The 9,408-nt window shown below is 35.1% G+C and overlaps 1 pseudogene; it reads left to right on the plus strand.

Annotated features, from left to right (window-relative positions):
• The first annotated feature begins 204 nt into the window (after positions 1-204).
• Positions 205-7,347, plus strand: LOC142608431 (uncharacterized; annotated as a pseudogene).
• Positions 7,348-9,408: the final 2,061 nt, after the last annotated feature.

A 9,408-nucleotide genomic window follows, 5' to 3' on the forward strand; every position in this document is an offset into this window, starting at 1 on the left:
CTCAAGTCGGTGCTGTGGGCCACAAGCATCGTGTTATGCACACGTGTATAACTTTCCCATCACACTTAACCCCCTATTAGATAGTAGCAGGTACGTAGAGTATCAAAACTCTGAAATTAGGGACTTAACCCAGTTAATCGTGTATTTCAATGGTCTTAATTTTGTCCTATAACAACAAAACGTGAAGATGGGTGTCTGAATCTCGTTGTTATTTCATTGATCTAATATGGGCCGTGCAAGTCCATAGACAAGGTGAGTAGACACTAGAAACCAAGAAGTCAAAACGTGGCACTGAACCGAAAATACGGGCCCTTAATTAACTTTCACGCCTACGCAAAGTCGCAAACGTTGTCTTTGTCTCAAACTTCGTCCAAACCCCTCTCTCATGGGAGAGCCACGTTGAGGATGAACCCACACAACGCGTTGTGCAAAGCATAAGTTAGCATATTCTTTTCATTCTCCACTTCCTTTTAGTCAGCATCTTCTTCATCTCTCTCTTTCTTCTTTTCTTTCCTAGTCTTTGGTCTCTTCTCGCCTCTCGGTGCGTCTTTCTTCTTCTGTCTTCTTTGAAGCTACACCTCAAAATATCAGTCAAATCTCACCGGTTGGAAAAAACCCAATTAACATATTACCAGGAATCTGGTGAAGATGGTTCTCATCAAGGAGTTGTATCCTACTTTTTCTTTTTCTTTTTTGGGCTTTGGCTGAAAGAAAATATAATTTGGAAAATTTAAAAATAAACCCATCAATCTCGTTGCCGTGAAACTATACTATAAATATGTTCCTGTAAATTGTTTGACTTTTCGTTTCATGTGAATTCTGTCTACTTAGGTTGCGTTTTGTATTAACTGAGAACTATAATTAAGATATGATAAGATAAGATAAGATGTGCTGTATTTTCTTCTTATATAGTTATTATGTGGTTTCCTTAATTTATAACTTTTCAATGTGGGACTATCTTGAAGTCGGATTGTCATGCCCATATCTCTCGAAGAGGTAAAACAAAACCCAATTAATTTCTAACAGAATTAACGGTTTTCTTAGAACTTCATTTATGTATTTATGTATGTATGGATTGCAGTATGAGATAGCACAGTCGTTCATGGTATTGAAGATGCAGCAAGAGAACACTACAAGTACTGAAGGGATTGAAGTCTTAGAGAACAGACCTTTTGAAAATGATGCGTTTGGAAAGGGTCAATACACTTCTAAAGTTTATCGTCTGCAAAGGTAATATTTTTAAATAATGTTTTCTTTTTCCTTAACACTTGGGAGAATTGGATAGTGCCACTTAGCCACACAATTATTGAAAGCTTTAATAGATGATAGGAATAATATGGTGTAGTAGAAACAAGTTGTTGTCGTAGAATTGGCATGTTATATGTGCGAATATGTGCTTTTAAGTTCTTTGATCACCATTGGAAGAAGATTTTTTGAGTAGTCTAAAAATGTACCAAGTCAATGATAGTATTTTTGTTTTTGGTTAATGGGTTTGCTTTGTGCAAGAATGTTGTAATTCTGAATGCCACATTGGGCACTTTACAAAGTGCTGGACTGATTGCTAGTTGACATCAGGCTATTATTATGGCCTTTCCTATATTGGATGAGTCACAAATGTTTGCATAATAAGTTTGATGCCTTTTACTCTAGAGCTTAATTGCTACCACAATATTGACAGTCACCTACATGGCTACATGCTATAGGGGCCTTTGTATTTTTTAGTTTTACCATTTCTGTTAAAGTCAATAATTTCTAGACAAATCTTTTTAAGGTATCAGATTTCATAACTTGATAAAGTTACAGTTATTATGATCTCTTAATCTTGAAATATTTCTGCAGCAAAGCTCCTTCTTGGCTCAAGAAAATTGCACCAGCACAGTCTCTCGTCATGCAAGAGGAAGCTTGGAATGCATACCCAAAATGCAAATCAGGTTTGCCATGTCCTCTTGACTTCAGTCTTGTATAATATGTTTTTGTCTTTTTTATTTTTTAAAATACTTATTAATGTCTTTTTGGTTTTATCTGCAAATGGATGTCATATTACCCAGTACTCAAGGTATTTTTTTACCCTTTCCAATCGATTTTTAAAAGTCCATAAATGTTGCACGGTTTTTTTTTCCCCGGTGATAATATTCATTGGTTTTGTTTTTTGCAGTGCCCACACTTTTCCAAGTTTCAGTTAACCATTGAAAGTGTTCACAGGGCTGACAATGGGTGCTCAGAAAATGTAATGTTTCTTTGAATCTCTCTGTTTCCTTTGACAAAAATGATACATCATGTAGCCTTCTTTATTTGTTACAATTGAATGTGTTTAAGATGTTCTGATGCAGGAGCACATTCAACATTATAACATATTTTGTTCCAAATTTCATTTTTGAATTTTTAATTTGGCTTTAATGTTGTTGAAATTGTATGGGATGTAATTGTGCTTTGATGTAATCCTCAAATCCTATTAAAAAGAGGCTCCAGGAATGGTTTGAAACTTTGAAATAGTGCAATTTGAATAAAAACTTTGTGAGTAGAGATGTTTCTCTAAGCTTGATGGTGATTCCAAGCACCCTTAGCTGATTTTTGCCCTTCTTCTTCTTCTTCTTTTTTTTTTTTTTTTTTTTCTATCCTCCCCCCCCCCCCCCCCCCCCCCCCCCCGCCCTGCCCTTTGTCCTGCATCATGTTCATCATTCTCTATCCTACCTTTTCTCGTTGGTTTCTCTGACCTCTCCATAGCTTTATCAAGATGTTACCAATTGCATGTATTTAGTTTCTCGTTACATTCTATTCTAACTGTTAACCTGACAAACCAGGTACATGGTTTAAGCAAAGAACAACTAGCAGCTAGGCAGGTGGAATATATTGATATCAGTTTTCCAGGCAAGGATGGTTGGAGTTACTTAGTAGGAAGATGCAGCGCAGACTTTTCCAAATTTAAATCAGCAAGAACTGGCCGTGGTCCACTTCTGAAGGGGTGGCAGGTTGGAATTTTTCGTACTTATAATTTAATTTGGTTCCTCTGTATTTATTTTAGATCCACTACTCATGGAACTTTGGCTTGCATTCCCTCAATGAAAAGAACTTATCTTGTTATCATGTAGGCCTATTATGCTGTTGAACTCTCTCTCCACATGCACTGCCCCACCCCCCCACCCCCCACCCCCCCCCCCCCCCTTCCCTCTTCTCCTCCTCCCAAGGATTGCTTTTGTGGGAATTCTCTAGATGTACACCTGTATTGTGGGCAGTCCATATTATATTGTTTCCATTGTTTGAGGAGCTTTTTCTTGCCTTCTTTGAGATCCTTTACCTCATTTTACACGAGAACTTTAATTATCATCTCTAGAATGATCCTTTTTGTTTAAGTGCTTTTTACTAGATATTCAACCTCACACAATTAATTAACTTTTGGATATCACTATCTTATGGATCAAATTATGTAAAAAATGAAGTGCGCCCTCTGATTTGCATGTTTCTCAAATCCTTATGCAAAACTAGTTTGTGTTTTAATAATCCTGAAATTCATTTGCAGGATAGCTGTAAGCCAGTTATAACTGCATACAAATTGATGACAATTGATGCACCATACTGGGGTTTTGGTCGTCAACTTGAGCAGGCTATGCTAGCGGTACACCTCTTTGACTTCACAAATTCTTAACATATTACTTTGACTACAGTTGTTTTCGTGAGATGGGGCTCTTTTGGCGTAATGAAATACATATTCCAATAAGTAAGCAGATGCCAACAAGATTTTGACAACAATGCTTTCAAGATTAAATGCAAATATAAGTTGGCAACCGGATTGCTGCATACTGATTAAATCAAGAATCAATATTGGATGGTGAAATTTCACTATGTGCGGTACTAATTCTTTAATTTGCAAGATCAGCAAAGAAAACTTAAGTATATATATGGGAAACTGAAAGGCAGGAAAACCTAATCCAATGCTTGTGGTGTAGTACAGGGTTTTGTCAGTTTCTATTCCTCAATGCCCTACATGTCATATATTCTACACTTCTTCCCAGTTATTTGCTAACATTTTACTATTGCAGAAGATAAGGCTGCTCTGAAATACTATTTTGAGAATTGTTAAAATTTTCTTTAAAATTTTGATTTGTGATGTATCTAGTTTCAACTTTCTAGTACAAAGACTAAAGTGGAGGGCAATTTGAAAAGGCAAAATCCCTAAAGCAAAGGGGGAAAAGAAAAATAAATGACTGAAGTAATTGAATATTAGAGAGATTTTTGTCCGAGTTTAAGAAAAAAGAAAACAGAAGAAAGAAAACCAAGAATGGTTAAGTGGGAAACAAAGGAAAACTTTGAACTTACTTTTATTTACTTATTACTATTGTATACTAGTGTACAGTGTTGCATGAAGAATAATTTAATTTCTTAGGGTTTAGTGGGGTACTAGTGACAGATCTTTCCTATCTCCCCTTCCCCCCCCCCCCCCCTCCCAAAAGAAGAAAAAATTTATTTATGTGATTTTTTATTTTTGAATTTTTTTTTTTGAATAGGGTGAAAGGGCTCTTTTTTTGGAAAGTCACCGTCACTGTTTTGCTTGGATTGATAAATGGTATGGAATGACACTGCAACAAATATATGAACTTGAGCAACAAAATGACTCTATGTTAGACGAGGTAAGAAGATTCTATACTTCCCAAAACTCAATGATAGGAGTTTACTAGAATCAGTAAATATATGCGTGAATCGCAGTTCTTCATTTAAGCATTGTACATGGAAGTTAGAGATTTAGTTGTCAAACATTATTTTGCTTCCCTGGCCAAAGAATATATGTGATTTTATACGCGCATGTGCATAAGCTCACCATATGGAGAAATGTTCTGTTTTTGGACGTTTGAAGTCACCATTTCATTTTCATGTGATGATGGAATTTGTGTTTCCTATTTTTTTTTTTTTTTTATTCTATGTTTTGTTCATGTAACAAGATTTTCTAATATTTTTCCTGGACCAACAATGTGCATGGTGTAGTATCTGTTATAGTAGGCTGGCACTGTACTGGATGTATGAATAATCCTAGCAAGATAGTGATAAACAATACTCCAGTGTGTGTGCGTGCGCGCGAGAGAGAGCAGGTTAGGTCAAGTAAGAGCGTGTTTCATTCTTGTTGAATAACCTAGTGACGTAGAAAAAGGGGGAACAAGGTAATCTGATTTAGAACACCAGGGGCAGATCTGGTATAACTTGGGTTTTGAAGAATTAGGGTTAGGTTTTGGTGGGGAATAGGCTCAAAAATAATGGGGGTTATAAGGTTTCCAAAGGGACGAGGATTAATAGGGTTTTAGGAATGAAATCAAAGGTGAACTTCAAGATTTGGGTTGCTGTGAACAGTAACTATGAATAGTAAAATTAAAGAAAATAGATAAATTATAGGAACCACACCTAGACTTCCTAGGAATCACACCTAGACTTCCTGAGAATCACACCTAGGGTTCTTTGGCATCACACCTCGGAGAATGTTACATCACACAAACCATAAAAGAAAGCATAGCTCTTAAATTCTGAAAACATTCATTAATAATCAACTCAATAGAAAGTACTAAAAATCCTTAAATAGAGAACTAATACCTAATCCTAGTTGAACTAGGATTTCTTAAAGTACTACAACTCTTTAAATATAATAAATCTGTCTTCCCATTGCCTCCTGCATCACCTAGTCAGTATTGTATCAAACAAACTTTGTCTTTGAAAATTTTGAAATTGGACCACGCAGAAATCATGCTATATTGCTTTCATTATTGTGTAATAATAATTGGTATCTGTTTTTCCTGTCCAGTACATTTTGGTGTTTGTCTGGGATCATATAAGCACTAATAAAGGATGGATTCGTTCATTTTGTTTCCTAATCGCGTTTTTAAGGCACTGTCCACGTTCTTCAATCTTCAGAATTTTGAAAAGAACTTGTTACAAGATAAAAGAAGTTATATCATGATGTATTCATGATTTCATTTCTTGAATTTTCTACATGATCAAATATTAACTTTATATTAATTTGATTTACTTTCTGACATTATGAAAGCCATGGTGCCTTGTGAAGTACAATGGAATGGATAAATTTTCATGATGTTGTAACATCTCCTAAGTTTGGCTGTTCTGTCTAGTTCTCCAGTTCTTTTATATTCAGCCAGAAGTTGCATATGAGAAACTAATTTGAAATCAGGCCTCTGTTACAGTCAGTCAAATTCAATGAAGGTTTCTCTTATTTGTAACAAATGTAAAAGGGCCCTCAGAATTACTTTCATAGTGATTTATAATTAGCGGCGTTTTGAACCAGTTCATTGTAGGATACTTGTTCCTATCATGCATCTGTTGATGTCTCAAATGAAGTTTTGGGTTCATGCTCCTGGGCACTACATGTTTCCAGGACAGAAAGTAGCTATTTAGTTGTGAAAACTTTTTTTTTTGGTAGTTGTTAACAATAAGTATCTTGGTTTCCCTGTGTTTTCTCTCTTTTTCTTTCTCGGTATGAGTGTTCCATGGTATACTCCCTATGTACTGCTGCCTTGGTTCCCTCATGACTTGCCCCAAAATTACAATCTCTGGTTATTGCATAGAGTCCAAATTTGATAAGAATGGGTTGTAAAGCCTATGTTTTAGTATTTTATACCATCCAATAAAATATTGTTATATCAGTTTTTTACTTAAAATTCAATACATTCTACCACACTTTATAACATCTCAATAAACTCCAAGTTGGTTTAGATTTTCAAATGGGTATTAGAATTCATTGGGTATGATTGTCTATTCTTTAATACGTGAAAAGATGATGTGACATATTAAGATTAGAGGGTGTAAAACTTGGGTTTTACACCACATCCTTATAGAATTTAATCTCTGTTGCATAACCGAAGTACCTATGAATTTCTGATTTTGTTGCTAGAGTTCTTTTGAAATCTTAGATAATTTAGTTTTCATTGACTAATTCTTATGCTCTATAGCAGAGACTCGTGAAGCCTACTATAATGGTCGGTAACGAACACTTTGATGAGGCATCGCTTGATAGTGAAGGCATTTATAGCAAGGTCTGACCAAATATCAACCGCAAGTGTAAGCTACTTTTTACGGGTGATATATTTGCAATGTAAACGTGACCAATAGAGTAGACCTAGACCAGACCGCAAAGCAGCATATACACTCCCCACATTTTATCTCTTCTGATGTTGAAAACATTACTTCAAACCACAACTGAAGCGCAGGTTACTAGATCGACTCACTCAAAAAAATAAGGGAAAGAAATATTCATTTGATGTTCTTCCATCATTGGAAATTGTAAATGAAACAACTAAGTTGTATATTACTTTCTGGCATTATTTGGGATACGCATAGCTCTCTCAGTCTCTCTATCGCTGTGTGTGATTTATGTTGAACCAGAAGCAGTGCACACACAACGAACAACCAGAATAGGACAGCAATAACACTGATAGTATTGTTGAGGTTGCAATTGTGTCATATTTGTTGAAATTACTATGAGCACATTATTTTACTGAAATACTAAAAGACAAATTAGTTGGTAATATTTGTGTTTTATATCCTATATTTCTGCAAGAGGCTCACCTAAACGATCTAAAAGTTCTGCTAAACACTGAAAAATTGTTGGATGCTGTTAAAATAGGGTCCAAAATAATCGGATTTAACCTTGACTTCTACTGAAGCAATTGGATATAGTCAGGATTTTCACGTTGGGGCGGGGTTTTTTTTTTTTAACTATTCAAGAATAAGATGTTAAAATTCAAAACTAAATTAATATATGAAAAATAAAACTTAAACCTATATTAACTATATAAATAAAAGAAAATATATAAAAGGGTCATTTTTGAATATATTTTCACTCAATTATTTCTAATTTATCATAATGAAACTCGCAATAATTATCTGAGAGAAAATATTCCTTTTAATAAAATATTCCTTTTAATATCAAAATCAAAGAATCTGTTACAAAATTATCTTTCATCTTGTTCCTTTTAATATCAAAATCAAAGAATCTGTTAGAAAATTGTCTTTCATCTTGTTGTGAAATTTAGTTTGACATCATCTTCTTGTGAAATCTAGTTTGACAATATTTTTTTATTAAAAATGCTTGTTTTGTAATTGTACGCTCTGTTTGTTTCGAAGTAAAATATTTTTCGTAAATTATTTTCCTACTTTCAAGTGTTTGTTTAGATGTAAAATATAGTCAAAGTTGTAAAAAATTTTCAATTTGCCCAAAGTTTGTGCCTAGAAACTTGTAAAATATTTTACCAAAAAATCAACTGTAACACATTTTACAAAATTCTCACTCCCTATGGGTTCCAATTAGCTCAATTGGTAAAGTCTCTGATGGTTGTATAAGAGACCTGAGGTTCAATCCCCGCCTACACCAAAAACTAATTGGTGTCTTGATCTGATAATAAAGAGCTATTATTAGGAGCAAACACCGTAGGTTGAATCTCCCAAAAAAAAAAAATTCTCACTCCCTCCCTCCTGATGCTTTCTCCCTTTTCTTCTCAATTCCTCTCTCCCTCTCTCACACTTCTTCTCTCCTTCTCTCAAACTCTACCAAGCCAAACTGGTGAGACCAGCAACAACAACCACCAGAGACAACACCCACCAACAACAGACCACCGGTGGCGCCACACTCCCTACCAAATTCGATCTGGTTCTTCAGCTTCAAAATCACCCTTCAAGACCAAGATTGAAGAGATCAGAATCATTCATCGAATAGTTCTCCAATTTCCACTTGCTCTAAGATTTTCAAGTTGAGTTTCTGGAGGCCAGATTGTGGCGGAGCTGCTTTTGGTGGGTTGGATTGCTGTGGATATGGTGAGTGGATGATTTTTGTGTTGACAGATTTTGGGTATGGTTTGCGTTTGTCGACGGTGGCAGAGGCGAGGTGATGGTGGCTTGGTGGACGACGTGCGCGTTTGATGGATTTCAGGTTTGGGTTTTGTTTGTCATGGTGGTGGGTTGATGGTGGATTCACGGATGACTTGGATTGTTTGATGTTTCATGTGTAGCTTGGTGGGGTGGATCTGATGGTTGTTGCTGTGTTTTTCTTGAGTTGTGACTTTGGATTTACCTTTGATGCTTCAATAGCTCCAACTAGACAAAATTTTGCTTTGATTTGGTTGGATTTGCTCTGATCTAGTTGGACTTTGCAGTGATATGGTGGGTTGTGAGATTGGAAAATTTTTACAAAGTGATTTCCTGAACACTTTCATGTATGCTACAAAATACTGTAAAATGAAAATATTTTACGGAAAATATTTTCAAAGTAAAATATTTTACATTTGAAAATATTTTATATCGAAACAAACGGAGCGGTAGTAGAAACTAAAAGAATAAGTAAAGTACAACTCTTGTAAAAAGCTATGAAATTTGAAAGTCACAATAATAATAATAATAATAATAATAATATTATTATTA

Source organism: Castanea sativa, chromosome 8, assembly GCF_040712315.1.
Source record: "Castanea sativa cultivar Marrone di Chiusa Pesio chromosome 8, ASM4071231v1".
Lineage (NCBI taxonomy): Eukaryota > Viridiplantae > Streptophyta > Magnoliopsida > Fagales > Fagaceae > Castanea > Castanea sativa.